This window comes from Adiantum capillus-veneris, chromosome 2, assembly GCF_014529385.1.
Source record: "Adiantum capillus-veneris isolate H3 chromosome 2, ASM1452938v2, whole genome shotgun sequence".
Classification (NCBI taxonomy): Eukaryota; Viridiplantae; Streptophyta; class Polypodiopsida; order Polypodiales; family Pteridaceae; genus Adiantum; species Adiantum capillus-veneris.
In genome coordinates this window covers 35,431,950-35,452,161 of record NC_140932.1, presented here as the reverse complement: position 1 = coordinate 35,452,161, position 20,212 = coordinate 35,431,950, and positions in this window count along the sequence as shown.

Genomic DNA, 20,212 nt, shown 5'->3' with positions numbered 1-20,212 from the left:
TTTTTTGATCTCATCCAAAGGCAAGTGGAGGAACCAGCTCTCCTTGACCATCAACATTTCCACTTCCTCTCAAAGAGACCACTACAGTACACAATTCCAAACCATGCGGTTGCGACTACTTTCACTCAAGTATTGAAGTCAACAACCAGGCAAGCAATAGATCACGTGCAGTATGTGCTAACAACATTGAAGGGCACAAAGAAAAAGGGAAATATCACATATTTGGGCGCTCCAAAAGTTATAACAAGAATAGCATATTATCCTATTGGAATGGCCGACAATTTACCACTAGCCCTAGATTAGAAGACCTAGATTGTTTCAGCTCAAGCTTCTCCAAGGACCACTTAATCAACAAAGAGAGTATACAAATCACATGAGGAATCTGCAAAAAGTTCCCATGAATCCCATAAAAGTGAAAGCTCTGACAATGAAGAAAGAAGGGCAAGGATTGAAGCAATGAAAAAGAAAGCAGTAGCCATTCACCAAAAGGAACCACAGCAAAAGAAGGCTAGATTTGAAAGAGAAAAGCAAACATATGAAAGGATCCGCCAAGCTGCAGGTAAAGAACCCAAAAGATGGAGTCCAAGAGAAATAAAGGGACCAAGAACCAAGAACCTTGCAAAGAAGGGTCCAAAGGATCCCAAAGATTTTCTCGAGTGGATGTATGTGAAAGCCGAAGCTTTAAAGCTAAAGGAATAAAAAGGAAGCTCAAGAAGCTCAAAGAAAAGCAACGGAAGAAGCGGTTGAGCAACAGAGATATGCGGAAGCTACCGAATAGAGTGAGATATCTCCAAGACCCTCTTCACCAACTACGGAATAAGAAGACCAGTCCATGTGAAGCTCAAGGCACTCACCAATGGATAAATCTAAGGAAGACAATGGCGGAAAGGAAAAAGAGCCTGAACAACAGAAAGAAGCATATTTTGAACAACCCAAGGAAGGTGAAACAACTACTACAGGACCTTCCTTTACAACAGCTTAAGAAGCAGAAGCAGTTGAGGCATCCACAAAGCCTCGAGAAGGAGAAGTAGAAACACCTCCACGGCCATAAGCAAAAGCCACTGCACCAACAAAAGAGTCACAAACCGACATAGCCCAAACCTCTAAACAACCCCAAGTAGAGCCTGAAGATTGGGAAACCAATGATGAAGTCATCATGCGAGTAGATAAATATGCAAAGAAAATGCAGCTGATGACAGACAAGATGAGAACATCAGCACTTACCCAAAGTGCTAAGGCTAAAGAGCTGGATCAAGTGATTGATGCTCTACAAGGAGAGCTGGAAGATAGAATGAACGTCATTGAAGATCTTCAAGGACAGATTACAGAGCTGAAAAATGAAGCAGCCATACACCAGATTGCAAAGGAGACACAAGAAAAAGAGATGGAAGAGCTGGGAGAGCTCCTGACAAAGTTATCCTATGCATGCAAAAGCAAAGATCAGCAACAACTGATAGAAGTAGCCAATGAACTTTTAACCACTACTATGTCTGTACAAGAGATCCAAGTGCAGCTAGATGTAGCTAATGCCTCTTTGCAGTACTCCGAGCAACGAATCAATGATCAAACGGAATTTCTAAGACAGATAAGAGAAAACTCTTTTGTAGCCTCAATCAAGGGAGCAGATAAAGTCTATAAGACTTTAGAAAAGTAAAACAAGGACCTTGAACTTGAGCTAAAGATGGAACAAACGTAAAGACAAGATCTTTTATTGATGCAAGTTCAAAGAGAATAACAATTGCTCAAGGAAATAGAAGAATTAAAGAGAGTCAATCAGCTGTTAAGAGAGGGACAAACAGAAACGCAGGAGGAGGCACAAACCTCTAAATAGCCAACCATCGATAAGTTTCTTTTGATGATATGGAAACACAACCGTTAGAAGGGCTAGCATGAGAGTCAGATTTTCAAGTACGAATCAATGAAGCCAAGAAAGTGCCAATGGTCCAGCTTTGTAAAGATGATGAAGATGCACTGAAAGAGCATAGTTTCCAAGAAGCAGATGCTAAATGGAAAGTAGCAATGGATTGGGAGTTGAGAGTTATCCACTCAGTAAATGTAACTCAGCTCACTCCCAACCAAATCCATTCTCAATGGCATTAGCAATCACTGTCCTACCCATTAATAAAGGTGGAGCTACTACAGGTTAAGGAAAAACTTTATAAGGATATGCAGGCAGCAAACTCAGATGATATCCAGCCAAAATGGAGAAAAAGATGGCTAAACAAGCATTCCAGATACCTAATTTTGTTCACAAGAGCACTTGCAGCCCTACAAAAGGACCCTACATTCTGTCATGTACCAAGGGTAAAGACATGGCAGGCATACGATGCATTGAAGAAGAAAATGCCAGCATGGCTAAATTACCCATGACTACCAACTCCAGAGCAGGGACCAACAATAGAAGAAAACATGGTGAAAATAATAACGGGCACCATGACCTTCTTCAACAGCCTCTCTGACCTCTCATGTGCAACGCTTTGTAAGATTTGCAAAATACAACTCACCTGCATTCAAACTTTTCACGAGCCTGAGCAAGCAGGAGCACCATGGATGTCTTTCCTCAAAGGAAACAAAGGACTATGCTATGATTTAAGTGGACAACCTTTAGAAGAAGTCCTCTACGGCTTCTACGCCAGATGTATGTTTCTGCCATCTAGCAATACGTTGGAATTTGAAGAGGCATATACGAGTTTCTTCACATGGCGAACGAAGATATTTGGGCAAGTGATCAGTAACCTTACATCAAGGTTTGTTGGCTATTTAGCCATTGAACTTAAAAACAGAGTCACCATGCAGTCTTTGCAAGTCCCAGACAAGAAAGACGAATCAGATATGAAAAATCCCTACATGTGCTTAAAGACCGCCTTGCCAGCTGTCAATCCGAAGACTCCTTCAATCTATGAAGATGTGTCAAGGGACGACACAGTGAAGGAGGGGGGAATGTTAGCAGCAAGCTAACTCGGATATCATTTTTTGGAGCTTTTATTGTAAAAACACTTATTATTTTGATGAATCGGGAATGTTGTAACTCTTAATTTCCAGATAAATAGTGTAATTGATGAGCCGGGGTAATAAGCTTCCATATTGTATCAACCTATCTTTAGTTAGAGCTCCCACATCATTAGTTTTGACCACACAAAAACCTTGGCTAAGGTATAAAAGCCAATTTCTGTAAGTATTTTGGAAGTTTTTGGATAATAGAACACAGCATGAGCTAACGACACTCACTTCTCTCCTTCTCACGCTTCCTACTCCCTTTTCAGTTGTCACATTGCAGTGCCATTTGTTGCGTTTCAACCGCAAGTAAGAGCTCTACGCATTGACGTAAGCATTTCATGGTAATCTGTAGCTCTTGGCATTGCCAAGAGCCCGTGGCCTAATTTCATCATAAGTAGAAATTTAAGCTTAAAAATCATAAAACAAGTATAGGCAGGGTATTGAGACATCATTGGTAAGCATTTAGATGCATTTTGGGTCGAAAACGACTAGGTCAAAAACTCACTGCCATTAATAATCACAATTTTTGCACTTGACCCAAAGTGAGATTTGAGACCGTAAGCATGTGTGCTAAGGTCTCATAAACATGTCCTAGAAGTTCCGTAACATTTGGATGTCATTTGATGCTGTATTGATTATGATTTCTTACCGATTAGCGACTAGATTTTGGTGATTTCTGTCATTTGAGTGTAGCTTGAGTTAGATGCGAGTTGTCTGTTGTTTTCGAAGAGATTGAAAACCTCTTGTAGTCTCTATGAAGTAGTCAAGTCAGCTTCATCCCATGGATTGACAATTATATTTGTGGTTCTTGCTATGTTTGCAATAAGATAGGAGTGAGGTTAGACACCCGTCCGACAGCCACGACAACCATTGGGACCATGCTATAACTGTGGAGGCCAACACCTCATGAAATCCTGTTATCATGTAAAAATTGTCCGAGTCAATGCGTATTGTTTAGACTGTGACATCAATTATTTGATCATTGGTCAAAAAATCCAAACAAAGCGGTCCAAACGACTTTAAACATCTTGGAGGCGATCCCTTCAAGTAGTGGTTCAGAGAACAAAACAGTAATACCTATACAGATTATCACACGAGCTCAAGCTCGAAAAGAGAAAGGGGAACCAACAATCAAAGAACCAAGATTGAAATCACCTAGCATCAAACAAAAAAGCCAACAAAACACATGGAAGGCTAGGAAAGCATGCGTGGAATTTAGGAAATAAAGAGAACAACTGTCCTAGTCGAAATGTCAAAACAAACCAAAGATAGATTGGAAAAAGTTCAAAGAGAAAATGTTCAAAAACCAGAAACTCCAATAGGCATAGAACCTGAGAAGAAAAGGGGATCAAAAAGTGCGGGATTAGGAGTGTTAGCCTTGCTTATTCGTTTAGTAAAGTGTTAGTGAACCTCAGTAATTTACTTTTCAATTAGTGAAGGGCTTTGTACCTCTTCATTCTTCCTAGTAGTTGGCCTCGCACCTGGTAGTAGCACATTCTAAGAGATGAAGATGATGAATGCAAGACTATGGCTATAAAGATTTTGTGTTTCTCTGTGTATTCTAACTTCGATTTCCATTCAGTACCTTGATTCTGTTCCGAACCTGCACAGGTACTGAAACTGTTTTGAATCTGTAATGAGATGATGCACTGCCTTAATGGTTGATTTAGTTGTTATTCCCACTCCCCTATGCCTCAATAACACTTGGCGATCCTGCCGATTGTGGATAAAACTTTGATCAAAGCCTTAATGGACAATGGGGTCTAGTTGGGGCATATGGGGTTGTGAACCTGAAGATTTCCTGCAAGCATTCTCCAATTGGAAGACAAAGGAGGAAGAACACGAGGAGTACAATCTGATTTTCCTTGAAGATTTTGTACTTGGAATAGCATGCTTCAAAACTTCCCGGTGACTTAACACTTGACAATCCTTTATTGGTTTTTATCAAAAGTGGAAAATTAAGGAGTAGAAACCCTAGTTCTATTCCGGACGTTTTTTGTTTTCAAGGCGTTTTCAGAAATCAGACGTTTTTCAGCAAATGGGGTGTTTTCCTGATGTTTTGAGGGTCGTTTTTGCAACCTGATGGCATTTTTAAGAAATGCAGGGTGTTTTCCTGACAATTCGTAGGAAATTCAGGCAGCTTTCTGACAATTTCAGGCAGTTTGCAAGAAATTCAGGCAGTTTCCTGATGACAGTTTCAAGTAGTTTCCCTGACAGATTGCAGGAAATTTAAGTTTTATGCAGTGTAATGCTGATTCTTGGAGTATGGGTATATTATTTGTCTCTTTTCCCTTAATGTCTACTCAATGGAAAATAAGAAGAAGAAGCAATGTCTTATTTGTCAAAAGCATGGTCATTCCATCAAGAAGTTTCTTTATATGTGTACGCTTTGTTAGAAGAAAGAGGTATGTGTGAAGAAAGAGCCTCTATCGCATCATAAAATCTTTCCAGGATGCATTAAGTTATGAGGACTTTGCTGAAGCTAAAGAGAATTTGGAAGAATTTTTTGATTTTCTTGATGAAGCATGCAAATGGCATAAATGTCGTAATGGCAAGAGAAGGAAGTCATGCTCTAGTGAATGACGGATCCGAATGTTGCAAGTAGCGGCTGAGAATGTAATTGAGGAGTTTGAAGATAATTTTGTGGACGATGCAAGTAATGATGATGATTCTCAATGGTGTTTTCAACAACCTGTTACTATTTCCAACCCGAAACATCCTCAAGTTGTTGGTTTTCAATTACCAACAGTTTTTCAGGCACCTGCAGTTTCAAAACCTCATATTTCAAAGCCTGAATCTGATTTTTCAGCACTTGAAGTTTTCCAACCTAATTTTGATGTTCTGGAATATGGGATCAAAGTTGTAGCTACTCAGATTATTGAAGAGAAGAAGTTGGTTCAAGAAGAAGATGTTGTTCAATGCAAGGGAGATGAAGTCAAAAAGATGATGAAGGAAGAAGGAGGAAGCCAAGAGTAGCTCGTGAGCCAAAGGAGCCAAGAGGACTGCCAGTTATCCCTAAACCTCACATCAAAGAGACTCACCTCTTTGCAGGAAGAGAAGACAAGTTATGCAAAAGAAGAATTGATGATTGAGACGAAGGGAATCCAAGTGGGGGTGAGCGAGAGAAGCCACCAATATCCCATACAAACCCATATGCCAACATTGGATATCAATCTTGAAGAGGTTGAAATTTAGGGAGACATCAGATTACAGTGTATTAAAGTGGAGGAGATGAATATACATGAAGACATAAAGTGTGTCGATGATGAGGATGATGTGATGCATCAGTTTTTGATGTAGCTTGATGAAGATTATTCCACAGGTGACAACTTGAAATGTGTTTGTGTTGATGGAGAAGAGATTTTTGGTGTTTTGAAGACTGAAATCCAATTATCAAGAGCGGATATGAATTATTCAGGTTGTGAAGACAAGGATCTTCAATTTTAGGTCCCTGAATTACAAGTTTTGATACCAAGGGTTACCGATTTGCAGAGTTTCAGAATTCAGGTCCTTGATCCGCAAACTGATTTGCAAAGGAGTTTAGTACCTGAATTTGCTGAATATTGAAGTCTTGCTATTTCTCAAGCGGAGATGATCAAGAATCTCTCATTAGAGTTGGAGAATGAGAGGCATTCAAGTATGGTTGCGACAAATGAAGCGGTTTCCAAAATCAGGCAACTTTAGGAAGAGAAGGCATCATTGATGGTGGAGATTTCTCAGGTTCAAACTGAAGCTGACTTGCATATTTCTTATTGTTATGAAGTTCATGATTCTCTTAAGCAAGTTGTTTTGGATAAGGATAATAAAATTGAGGATTTTAACATTCAACTTACTCAAATCAAGAATATGGAGTTTTCTTCAAACCTTGATGTTGTGGAAGGTATCTTGAATGATGATGTTGTCTTAGATGATCTTTATGATATTGGTGCTTTTACAAATTCAATCAAGGAGATTGGAAGTCCACCTTTTTCCAAGGAAGTTCAGTTTCCTGATGGTATTCTCGAAGATTTGTATTCCTTATGTGGTCATGAGCCTGATGTCAATGTTGTGAATGGTTTTTATGATGCTGAGGAGATGGTTTTGGTAGATGATGATGCAAGTATTTTGCAAGTTCTTGATGATGATCAAGTGGATTTTCTTGGAGATTGTTCTATCTTTGTCTGTGATGTTGTCAATGAAGGAGAAATGATGCGTAATATGTGCTTTATGCAAGAACAGAAGAAGTGGATGGAAATTCAGGGGACACAAGTCAAAAGTTGTCAGTTTCAGGGAGATATCAGTGATTGGAGAGATTTGAGACTAAAATGTTTTCAAGGGAGAATATGTGCAAGCCATCTTGGTGGTGTCTTGTATGTGCGAAGGAGATTTCAACCTGTTGTTTTCAAGCCTTGAATCAAATCAATTTGATGAAGAAGCAGATCAATTTGGATGTTTCTTGAATTAAGATTTTTAGGAAAATCAATTGTTTTGGCATACTGAGTATAAATCAGGTCTTCGAGTGTTGCATCTATGTGCAGAGATATTGGAAATGTTTAAGAGGTGTCTAAAGGAACCTGAATTGGAATCTGAATCTGAACCTGTTACTAAACCTGAACCAGAACCTGAATGTGTACTTGAATCTCAAAATGGACTTGAAAACCTAAAATGACTTGAAGAGGAGGAAAGTTTACTAATTTGTAGAAGAGATTTGAAGCGGAATGCATGAAGCAAAGATCAATTTGCTTATTTTTTGCTTAACATGAGTCAAGAAGATCATGAAAATCTTGTTTTTGAGGATGTGGAGTCCAAAGTTGAATTTACTCTTCTTTCACAGGTGTTGGAGATGCTGAAGAAGCAATGTTTGATGGTTTGCAAGGTATTTTTTCATATAGAATCGTTTGTATCTCATTTTGAATTGAAACTTGATCTATCTAAAAGGTTATCTACTGCAAATTGGTGGTTAACATTGATTGTGGAGATGTTTTTGAAGTATGTGATGATGATTATTGAGCTAAAAGTTGCAGATGCTTCAAATCTTGAAGTGTCGAAAGCGGGTTAAGCTCAACCTGAAATGAGTTTTTCATATTTCTTGAATTTTGAGATTGCAAATCAGATCTTGTAGATGGGATATGTTGGTTTTGATGATTAAATAACATGAATTTGATATTGCTTGGATCGGATTTTGCAAGATAATGATCAGGAGATGAAGGTTTTGGACCTGATTTTGCAAAGTGATTGTGGAGTTCAAAGAGATTTGATGTTTTGGATGTTTTTCTTGCTAAAGTTGCATACTTTGATGAGTGGAGTGATTGAGTTGCAAAGAGAGGACTCTTTTGAGTCTAATTTGCCGAGAATGATGAATATTGAAGAGGAGATGTTTCTGGAGAATTTGGATCAATTTTTCCATGGTTCTTGGAAGCAGTTTGTTTACTTGAGAAGATGTTTTGGGGATATATTTACTGATTTTCAGATTTGCAAAGGGACGCAAAATTCAGGAATGCAGAATTTAGTACTGCAGATTTGAGGAATGCAGGTTTCAGGGATGCAGAGGATCCTAAACCTGAATTTGACTATTTCTATTGAATTTTGGTTGAGTGAATACTTGATCATTGCATTGTGGTTCTACCAGGTTGTTTTGTATGAGATCTTATGGATGATGATTTACTTGATGGGTTCCCAGTCCTGGCATGTTGCCAATAAATGGTGCACTTGTAAATCACTCTTGATGGTTAGGTGGTGCACAATGTTTTGGGATATCAATGTAATCACTTGGGGGGACAAAGTGTGGTGTCTAATGGCCTTCAGGCATGTAGTTGTATATCTTGGATTTAGTTCCAGGCACTATACTTTGCATACTTTTGAGGAGTTAGCATTGAGTTTTTGGAACAAGGGATGTGTGGGATTTGAGTCCAAAGTTTTTGGTGGGAAAAACTTTTTGGCACCGAGATGTGCCAGATGTTAGCCTTGCATATTCTTTCAGTAAAGTGTTAGTGAACCTTAGTAATTTACTTCTCAATTTGTAATTAGTGAAGGGATTTGTACCTCTTCATTCTTCCTAGTAGTTGACCTCGCACCTGATGGTAGCACATTGTAAGAGATGAAGATGATGAATGCAAGACTATGGATATGAAGATTCTGTGTTTCTTTGTGTATTTTGTCTTCAGCTTCCATTCAGTATCCTGATTCTGTTTCGAGCTTGCACACTATTCTGAATCTATAATGAGATGATGCACTACCTTAATGGTTGATTTAGTTGTTATTCCCAGTCCCGTATGCCTCAATAACAAGGAGGATCTATGCTAGTTGAGAAAGTAAACGAACATCTAGACACACTCATGAAGGCTTATGAATCAAGGCTTAAAATCAATCAAATGCAAGAACAAAGATGGATGACATATCCCTATGCAGATCTAGAAAAGAAAAGATTAGAAATGTGTCAAAAGATGATACAAACAGCCCAAACCCTACTAGAACCAACTGCAAGAAAACAAGAGGAGTGGGTAGAACCCCTCCAACACACGAATCTGATAGGATAGATGCTACTTCATAAACTAAATTGAAACCGAAAAAAACAATTGAAAAACATGGGATAGTGATGAACACAACAGATCAAAAGTCTAAAGGTTTTCAACCTATCATACCAGAAATGTATAAAGGGGACAAAGGCTTGAATGATCCTTGGAGGCAAATAAGGGAGCCAATGAAGCTAATGAATTAAGCCAAAGGGTTAACAAAGCCTGTATGGGAGGAGATGACTTTCTTTCTCCTATTGAAGAATTTGAGGCAGGACCTCAAGAAGATCTACTCATATTGGGGAGACAAGGGATCTCTGAGATCTTGGAATATCCAACCTATGTCTCTGAGAACTTTTCCTTCTTATATGGGAGAATATGAACAAAGTCGGATGTGAAAGTTGTGCGATCAGAGAAACTCCCTGCTCAGGAAGGGGATGGACTCTTAGGGGTTGATAACTATCTTATCCACTCAATGAATTGTACAATTACTCTCACCAAGATTATCATAATAAGACCTCATATGCAAAATACAATAGGAAAATGTCTCGAAAAGTTTGGGATAAAGGATCCGAATTCACCAATGCAGGAAGGAATCAAAGAATTAAAGGAACCTCAATTAAGCATGCAGTCACTACCCATAAACAAGGTAGGAGAATACTATGAAGGGGAAGATGGAAATACCACGCTCTTGGTTGAGTTATAAGGTGTCACCAACATGGAAATTTTTGATAGTGGAGCGGGTGTAGCCATCTCGACCAAGGATGTATGAAAGAAATGGGGAAACCAACTTTGAGGACCACCAGGATGAAGTTGCATCTTGTTGATGGCTACATGGAGAGACCCATAGGGCTCCTAGAAAAGGTAATTGTTACCTCTTGTAGAATTGCGGATGAGCATATCTTTGCAATAGTGGATATTGGAAAGAAGAATAACTACGACATAATACTTGGACGACCATTCATGTGACAATCAAACATGGTCCAAGATTGGGGCTATAATCATATACACGTTAGGCACATGGAAACTAGTCATGCCATTTGGGTTGACAAATGCACCTGCAACATTTCAAAGATTGATGGTACATGCTTTCAAAGAATACTTGAGGATCTTCCTGGAAACCTATGTGTACACTCTCTCCTAAGAGAGAAACATACATAACACCTAAAAAAAGCATTCGAGAAATGCAGGACATATAGAATTTGTCTTAGTCCAAAAAAGTGTGTTTTTATGGTTAGACAAGGATGAATCTTGGGACATATTGTCTCAAAAAATCACATATTCATAGATTTGTATAGGATTGAAGTGATTATCGAAATACCTGAATCAATCAATTCAAAGCAAATACAGTGTTTTATGGGACATTGTGGTTATTACAGGAGGTTCATAAACATGTATGCAATTATCGCCCAACCTCTGTATAGACTTATAGTGATCTTTGCATGAGAAGATGAGTGTGAGGATTCATTTAAGAGATTAAAAGATGCCACTCGTATCCACTCTGGTGCTAAAGGCACTTGATTGGGAAAAAATATTTCACGTTCATATTGATGCGTCTGCATTCGCTATAGGATGTATTTTGGCTCAACCAAGAGAAGGAACCATAGATTTCCCCGTCTGCTATTCCAATCGACAACTAGACAGTGTTGAAAAGGACTACACAACCACCAAAAGAGAGGGGCTTGGAATGATTTATGTTGTGAAGAAATTTTGGCATTATCTCCCCGCAAATAAGTTTGTGTTTTTCATGGACCATCAAGCCTTTTTATACCTTGTCAATAAACCATGCAATACAGGACAAATCGTAAGATGGCTCATCATATTGCTTGAGTTTGAATTTACGATAGTGGTTAGAAAGGGGAAGACACATCTCAAAGAAAATCACCTTTCTTGATTGTCAAATGGAGAAGCTCTAGGGGGAGTGGATAATGATCTCCCAAATGAATATCCCTTTATTATAAGTCTACTCCGTACCACCCACACGCTAATGGGAAGATAGAAGCTATAAATAAGACTCTATAAATGATCTTAACTAAGATAGTCTCATAGTCAATAATAGATTGGGATCAGAAGTTACACTCGACATTATGGGCCTAAAGAACTGCTTATAAAACCTCGATAGGAACAACACTGTACAACGTGGTGTTTGGCCTTAATGCTATATTGCCTATGGAATTCCTAATCCCAACACTAAGAGTATCCATGCAACTAGAGTGGATAGGCCATGACATGTCTTCACAAATAGATGACCTTAAATCTAGATGAGATTCGCTTGAAAGCAATAGCTTCCATCTATGCACAAAAATGAACGTAAAAAGAGTTTTTTAATAAGCATGTATGATCATAGGAATGCAAAACAGGCAATTATGTCTTGATTTATACCTTAAAACAACATGCTAAGAAACTTAAAAAGCAAGGGAGAGGACCCTTTGTGATCAAAGACTTATCACCACCAGGTGGAGCTGTCAAGCTTGCTACATTGGATGGTGAAGAAATGCCCAACTGGATTAGTGGATGTCGACCAAAAAAATTCTCATCTACCACTAACCCAAAGCATGCTTCTAAAAATTACACAAGGAAAAGAAATGGACACAAGAGAAACATCAGATTGTTGCATAAGCTCAAGAAGAGGCCAAGGAACAAATAGCAAAATGCCAGCTTCTTTGATAGCAACAACATCATGGACCACCCCTGAAGATCAATGCCATTCAAGTAACTGACTTTGACATAGAGAACATTGTTGTCAAACTAGGACACAATCAAGTGGAGGCGACAACATTTGTTGATGTAGGTGCTCAAGGTAACATGATCTCCTATAGCCTTTAGAAGAAACTTCAACTCGACAATCAGTTACACAAGACAAAACAAATTCTCCACAGTTATTGAGAACACTCGATCAGGATAATGGGATGGATTGTGGTCATGGTACAGGCTACCGATATGTCTATCCGCACAAATTTTATGTGGTAGAAGATACGAACAGACAGCATGCCTTATTGCTAGGGCAACCTTGGTAGCGAAGGTATAATGCGCAACTTGACTGGAGCTACAATACAGTTAGTATCCAGTCCACTTAAAGAAAACAAAAAGTTCCTTTTGCTACAATAGATACAGACAAACCAGCAGTAATGCCCCCGGAATACAAAGGTAAGAAACCCTTACAAACGCCCATTGTCCAACAATGGGTTCCAAAGAGACCTACAACGTAGGGAAAGCAAGTCAGTATGGCAAATACTCTTACCCATGACATGAGTTCGACGAGTCATAAGCAATCAGTGGGAATTCACAAAAGCATACCATGATGAACCCCACATACTTTGTAAAACAAAGCTATCAAACAGATATGGGTCAAGAAGGATCAAGTCACAAGGTTTGAACAAAGTCAATTCGCAAATAACTCGTCAAATACATCCACTACAAACCGCAGGCTGAAACCAAAGTTCCTCCACAAGAAGATATGGGTACCAAAGCAATTAATTATGGCCCAAAATAAGCAGGCAAATTGAATTCCAAAACAACAACCTAAGGAACTCCCTCAAGTACACAGACAACCAAAAACATGTTTCAAATTTGGATACCTAAACAATGAGCAACCAAAGCTACAAAGGTTATAAAAAGCCACATGGTTTCACTAACTCTGTTGTCTATCAAAGAAATAGAAAACATACTGGAGAGCTTATTATTTCACCGCTCTCATCAAGGTCATACTTTCACGAGAAACTTCAACATCGAATGCCAATAAGCATCATGCTTATATCTTCCTCTTGCACAACATTAATTTTTTCCATGCATTGCTTTAGTATGCATATAGGGCCGCATTACATGGCCAACATTAGCAACTTATTGATTCCCATACAGAGTACATACCCTCGGGTGATACATCGTGGTCCAAGAGGACTTTGACTAGGAAGGGGGGATGCATTCTCAATGCGAACCCAAGTGTAAAAAAAAGCACTGTTTTCCATGACTTTGCGGGTTTTTTGTGTTTGATTGCGAGAATTTTGCAAAACTTCATGAGAAGTTATGTCTCAAGCATGTTACAATCCAAGGTAACCTCCTCTTGAATATATCATAAAAAAGAGGAACAAAACATCGAGTTAGGTTTTGGACATGCAAAGCGTTATTTGGTCCTCACGGCCAGCCAAGGTGTCCGTTTGCCACCAAACTTCACAGGCATCATTGGCATATCATTGAAAACCAACATATAAGGTCAAACATCAAGAAAAATTGTCGCCGACCATCTCCTCATCAGAGATGCTATTTGAGTGGCAAATCACCAAAAAGGGTATCCATGAGTTTGAACAATATATCAAAGCCATGGAAAGGTTCCCTTCTGCATCCACATGCATGGGAGATGGAGCTCAAAAAAAATATTTGTGGGAAGATGTCCTCAAATAAAGAAATATCTTTCGGAGACTGAAATTCCAAACATGGAGTTTCTAAGCTGAACATCTAACTTTTTAAGTTGAAAACTAGCTAGTAGGGACTAGGGCACAAGCACAAAACATCCCAAGGCATCATATCACTTTTTATCAAGGGATACATCATACACGTATGATGTCTTACAGTTAGGTTTTTGTAGAGAGAACACTCACTTGAATTCACCAACCCATTTTGCATACCCTAAACATGGAGCACATAAGATTTCATAAGCTTTGTAGGCTACTCAAGGCCCAAAAAACGTAAAGTCTCAGCCGAATCCCATGATTTGACTTTGAACTTATCAAAAGTGCTTCAAATGAAGTGAAATTTTGCACATAGTATGCACATAGTCTATACATCATATGCATATGCTCAAAAATACATTTCTCAAAAGTAGACACTATACGCGTAAACTGTCTATACTTGTCACAGAGGAATTTTGCCAACACTCTGAACATCCAGAATTGTAAAGAATATCACATATAGCCTCTACACCAAGCTTGGGAAACTTTGGACATGTTTTCACTACTCACATCAATTTCAAATGAAAGTAGCATAAACTGTTTCTATGACCTCGAGCTTATGAGCACTAGTCCAATTTCATATTTGCACCTATCAAAGCCATACACACATCATGAGCTACCTCTACCACAAGTTTAAGCCAAAAATGCCAAACTAGACATTATACGCATAAAATGAATAAAAGTCTTGCATTGACAGGATGTTGTGATTTTGGAAACTCTAACTCTTTATATACATCATTATGAGCTCCCCAACACATTTTCATCACATTTGGATGTCTTTTGACCTTCCATCACTCAAAAAATGCGGAATTATGTATGCAATAACCTCTTCAAGGTCTTTGACACAGATTCAAAAGCTCAAATTTAAATCAAAGATCATGGACAGTATGTACAAGCCATACAAAACCTACCTATGGAGTCTCAAGTTGTTTTGCATCCGTATACATTCTACGCGTATAATATCTCATCTCTTATACAGATGCCAAACTCCACATTTTTCATCAAAAGCATGTTCACCATATTATATAAAATCCATGATTTCAATTTGGACAAATTTGAGCAAGGTTGTGACCACTTGGAGCCCAAAATCAAAAAATCCAGGCAAAAGAAACATTCTATGTCCCCCCAAACATATGACTCATCTCCAAATCAAAATCTGAGATGATCAAAGGATTTTCAATCACCTCAAGATGCTACAATTGAAGTTTGGGCCAAGAAACTCAAAAGAGACATTATACATGTATAATATCTATAGAGGGCCAAATGATAATTCTGCGGAAATTTCTCACTTCTAATGCCTTTACCCCATCAATCTTAGCCCAAAACCCAAGTCTCATCAAGTTTTGCATTTGTATACCCATCTAAACCCATGTTTTGGAATCTGAAGCTCTATAATTGATCATTGGATCCAAGCACATGAGGAGAAACCCAAATCAAATTCTAACATCACAGGAGGCTATACCACACTAATGCCCACTTACACTATAGAATTGAGACATTTTTTTCAAAGTAGACATTATACGCGTATGATGTGTTACTAGCCTAAAAATGTACCTAGAGATTAACTTGATTCCTTCTAAGCCTTTACCACATGATTATGAGAGCATCTATCTAGTTTCACCCCATTTGAGCCATATTTACTCAAAATCAAGCCAGAATCCAGCTTCAAAGCCTATAGGGAGTTCTAACGATCACAACTTGTCCAAATGACATCCAAACTAAAATTCACACATATACCCATGATGTACATGATAAATTCTATGCACATATGAAATGTCATTTAGTTTTGAGCACCTTGACATTATACATGTATGATGTCTCACAACATAAATCTACATCCAAAATGCAATTATGACCACATGCATTGCACCCTTAGGCCTTAATTAGCTTGTGTTTCATGGAGGTCATTTGAATAGCTATAACCTAAGAGAATGCAAGATTTTGTAAGACATCTCTAACTTTTGCACTTGGAGTGCCCACACAATCAATGGAAGCCAACGAATCACCAGCAAAGAAGAAAAGGATGTCCTTGACGGATATTATTACAGCCAATGAGCCTTACACACTACTAGAAGAGACACTAAAACCAGCCAAGGCTTGGGTAGATGAGGCCACACTAGAAAGGGAAGGATTGGCAGTGTACCGAAGTACCTTTAGAGACTTGAAAGGAAACACAATGGATATTCCAATGAATCCACAAGAAATGTGAGTATGCAAACAAAGAAGAAACCCTGACCCAGCTAGAAAGAGCAGATTTATACAACTTCTCCATAGCACCACTAGCGGGTGTGGATATGCAAAGAGTCTACAAGCTAGTTAGCTCAATCTAAAAAGGTCAAAAGGCAGTGATTACTGCTTTGGACAGACAGAAGACAGAGACTGTGACCCCTCAAACCATAGTAGATGCATTGGAGCTCCACAATAAGGGAAGCTCCATTAGACAAGGAAGAGACAAAGTAAAGGTCTACTCCCAAAAGAGACTGAATCAAATGTTTGAAGACTTGGTGGACCCAAGAGCTGCAAAGATCTGTAAGCTTTACAACCAATACTTCCATGTTTGCAGCAAGCGACCCTAAAAATACACAACTTCTCCCCATGCATTGGCTACTACCATAACTTGGGCATTGAAAAGCATTATGCCCAAAGAAATGAATTACGACCAATATCTGCATGAGCAAGTGGTTAGCTTGGGCATGGACAAGCCAAAGTACGTTGGAGGGGGAGAAACACTGACAAAGATTGCATATGAAGCCATCGATGCTAGAGGACAGTGGCCAAATCCACTAACACAGAATGAGTGGTTCAAGTTGAAGCCAGAAACAAAAGATGTACCAGTAATTGTAGTGGCTTCACCAATCACCACACGACTTTTGAGAAGGATAGAGACAATACGAGAGGATTGGGTTGGCGCGTATTGAAAAAAATATACATATAAAACACCATTGTATGTCGAGATCCCGTATAGTCATCGTATAGACGTGTTATTTCTTTTCGATCAGCATATCTTTCGATCAAAAAGGCTTTGTAAAAAAATATCTTATATAAGAAACCGTCTCCGGTTTTGATCGAAAGCAGTGCCAGAGCTTGAAGAGGATTTTGGGACAGCTAGAGCTTGAGGTAAAATTTTCAACTCGTCTTTCTCTTTTCTAACTTGTTTTTGTGTGTTGTGCCAGACTCTTGTGGTGCAGTTGTTTTACTCTCACCACAGAGTTGGCTTACAGGTTTTTATAGGCCACTTCGTGGTGTGTAGCCATCTGGCTCACTCCAGAAGTGTGTAGAAACTAGTCAATTTTCTTGTGATGTGCAGCCACTTGGCTCACTACAGAGAAGGGTTTTAGGATAGAGTTAGATTCTTGCTTGTACGGTGCAGTTGTCTATCTCTCACCAGAGGGCTGAGTTTAGCGTTTAGTGGTTGACTCGTAGAGTGCAGTAGGCATGATGCTACACCTCTCACTCCAGAGTGACCTGTAGGTTGCTCAATTTTAGATCACCTGAAATTATTGTTTGTTTCACGTAAGCACACAAGAGTTATCTTTGTCAAACAGAGAGTGGACAGATGCATGGTTTATGCACTCTTCATCTTTGTGTGACACTGGTTACTCTTGTGTTTTGAACTCCAAAGACACGTCATTGTTCATCACTAGATGACTTGGTGTCTTCTTGGATGTAGATACATACGGTATTTGTCCTGCATCTCAGATTGTTAAGTTGTCCGTTGATGTTTGTGTTGTGAGTTCCACACACTTCATCAGAAATTGGATTAAGTCACATCATCATTCTTACTACATAGAAATATGAGGGATATGTTTGTCTTCCTAAGAGTGGAGAGATGCATACATATGCCCTATTCATCTTAGCATGACCCGCCTTGTACTTTTTGATCCGTAGAAACGCCACTCATCAGTAGATTACTTGGTGTTGTGTTGGATGTAAATATGTATGTTCTTTGACCACAATTTGAGATTTTTAAATTGTCCGTTTATGGTTCTATTGTGTGTTCCACACACTTCATCAGGGATTAGATTTATCAATCAACATTACAACAACATCCAGGACTTATGTTGAGCATACCTCCCACAAGCTGGGTTGTTCACATTCACGCTCTGATTGTTTACGTGTATTATGTAACACACATAACAGGGTCCAGTTCTTGTGATGAGCGTAACTCACACTCCTGGCATGTTCACCTCTCTCCATCTCTCTCTTTGTGTATTCATCTCTCTATTGTACAATGTATATATTGCAATCATAATATATTGTCGTTTGCTATGGGTTAAGTCAAATTGTGTATGGAATCTGGATTACCAAACATGACACAAGTTTGATAGTTTCTCCTCTTCTTTGACAACATTTATGTTACATATAAAATCATATCTTGCATATATGGAGGATAGTAAGCTGACAAAACATCAACAAACATTCACCTTTGAAGTGATAGTATGTCACTTTCATAACACGTCCTTGCCTAAACCCCTCTGCTCTAGAACAATATTACCAGCTCGCAAAGGCCTTAGTGAAGTCTGTCTTTGAGCAATTTTAGCACGCATTTATGCCCGCTACTTTTGACATATCTCTAATGACATCAAGTTCATTATTGAACATGGTCAAGCAGCCTATTGGATAGATCGCGAAGATTTTTCAGGATCTAAAAAATCCTGAAATCATTACTTTACCAGGCATAGCTACTCGCATACAAATTTTGCAACAGTTTTATATTGAGTTCAAGAGCAAGGGAAAGCTGGAAAGAGCAGCAAAGCGCACAAGAGTGGAAGTCGTCCCTTTTGATGCTACTGTAGAGCAAGAAAATACGGTTAGAATAGAGTCTCTTGCTAATGGCACTCTTGCTCTTGATCAGTCTCACCTCCCCCCTGTATTACATATTTTGCCAGAAACTGCAATCTTCAACATACAAGCTCCACAGCTGGGAGAAGGGAGATGGGCACATGTGAAGCATATAGGTGTCACACACCTTGCATTTAAAGAGCCACTGTATGCGGTGAAAATTATCAAAGTCCACTTGCATGGACCCACATTGGATCAGCAAGTCAAGGACGAAGCCACAACTTTGGATATTACTCATCACGACATTATTTAGCCACTTTTCATGGTCCACAACATAGAGCATCTAATGCTGATTTCATGTTTTTGAAATAGCGGCCATGTAGAAGAGCAGTGGATAAGAGAGTGTACTGCAGATGGTAGTCAACCTGCCATTCGCAATTATCTAACCACAAAAGGAATAGTAGAGTTATTCCAAAATAACATTTTGCAAATAATAAACACTCTTCTATAGACCATGAAGTATCTACATACGCACGACTATCTCCACAATGATCTTCACTCTTGCAACATGTTGCTTCACTTTGGATAGAAGGGAGTCAATACAGGCATTCTGGATTAGGGGGTCATGTACAAAGACTAGAACAACAACATGCTTTCCTCCTCTTCGCAACTTGCAAATAGAAACTAAAAAGTAGAGCAAGAGAAATTTTCCATGGGCTACCCTAGAATGCATATCTACTAATCCCCCTCCCTGGAATAAAGCCATGGATATCTACTCCATGTGTCATACTTGTAAACGACTCTTGAAGTGCATGGAAGTGCCACAAGAGAAAAACAAAAGGGATTTTTAGGCAATGTACTTACCCACCTTGAGAGTGGCAAGGAAGAAATCCCTTAACCCGCCCTAATGCTTTTGATCTTTCTCTATGTCTAAGGGGTGCCCATAGAGTGGGCTATGACATTTTAATGATTTTTGGTCTATGACCAACTGATGATTGAAGTGATGAATTATTTATTGTACTCTTTATTTGCGCTTGTAAATTATATACTTGATCAAGTTATCTTGTCTCTTTTGAATGACATGGTGATAAAATTACTTCTTTTTATTGCTGCAAGATTAAGTTATCCTCTCTATTTCTTTGAAGATTTGAAAGTGATAACCTATTAAATTTACGACAAATATTTCTCATGATGACATGTTTGCTTGATTGATAGATATGGAAGAAGAACTTAACCATGCTGAAGCACATGCCATCTACAAAGAAGAGAGAGAGTGTTATGGCCAAGAGAAAGACCTCAAAGCTATTGCACGGATCAAAGAGGATGAGTCCGGGTTGCAAGGTGAGCCTCTCAGCCTTAAGGAGTGTAGGAAGCTATGTCCAAGGCACTTAGTGTGCCAACACTTATTTTGAATCAACATCAATGCCAAGGAATCATCTCCTATAAAGCTATTAGGTTTGCAACACAAAGGACTCGCACGAGTGTTGCTAGGAAGAT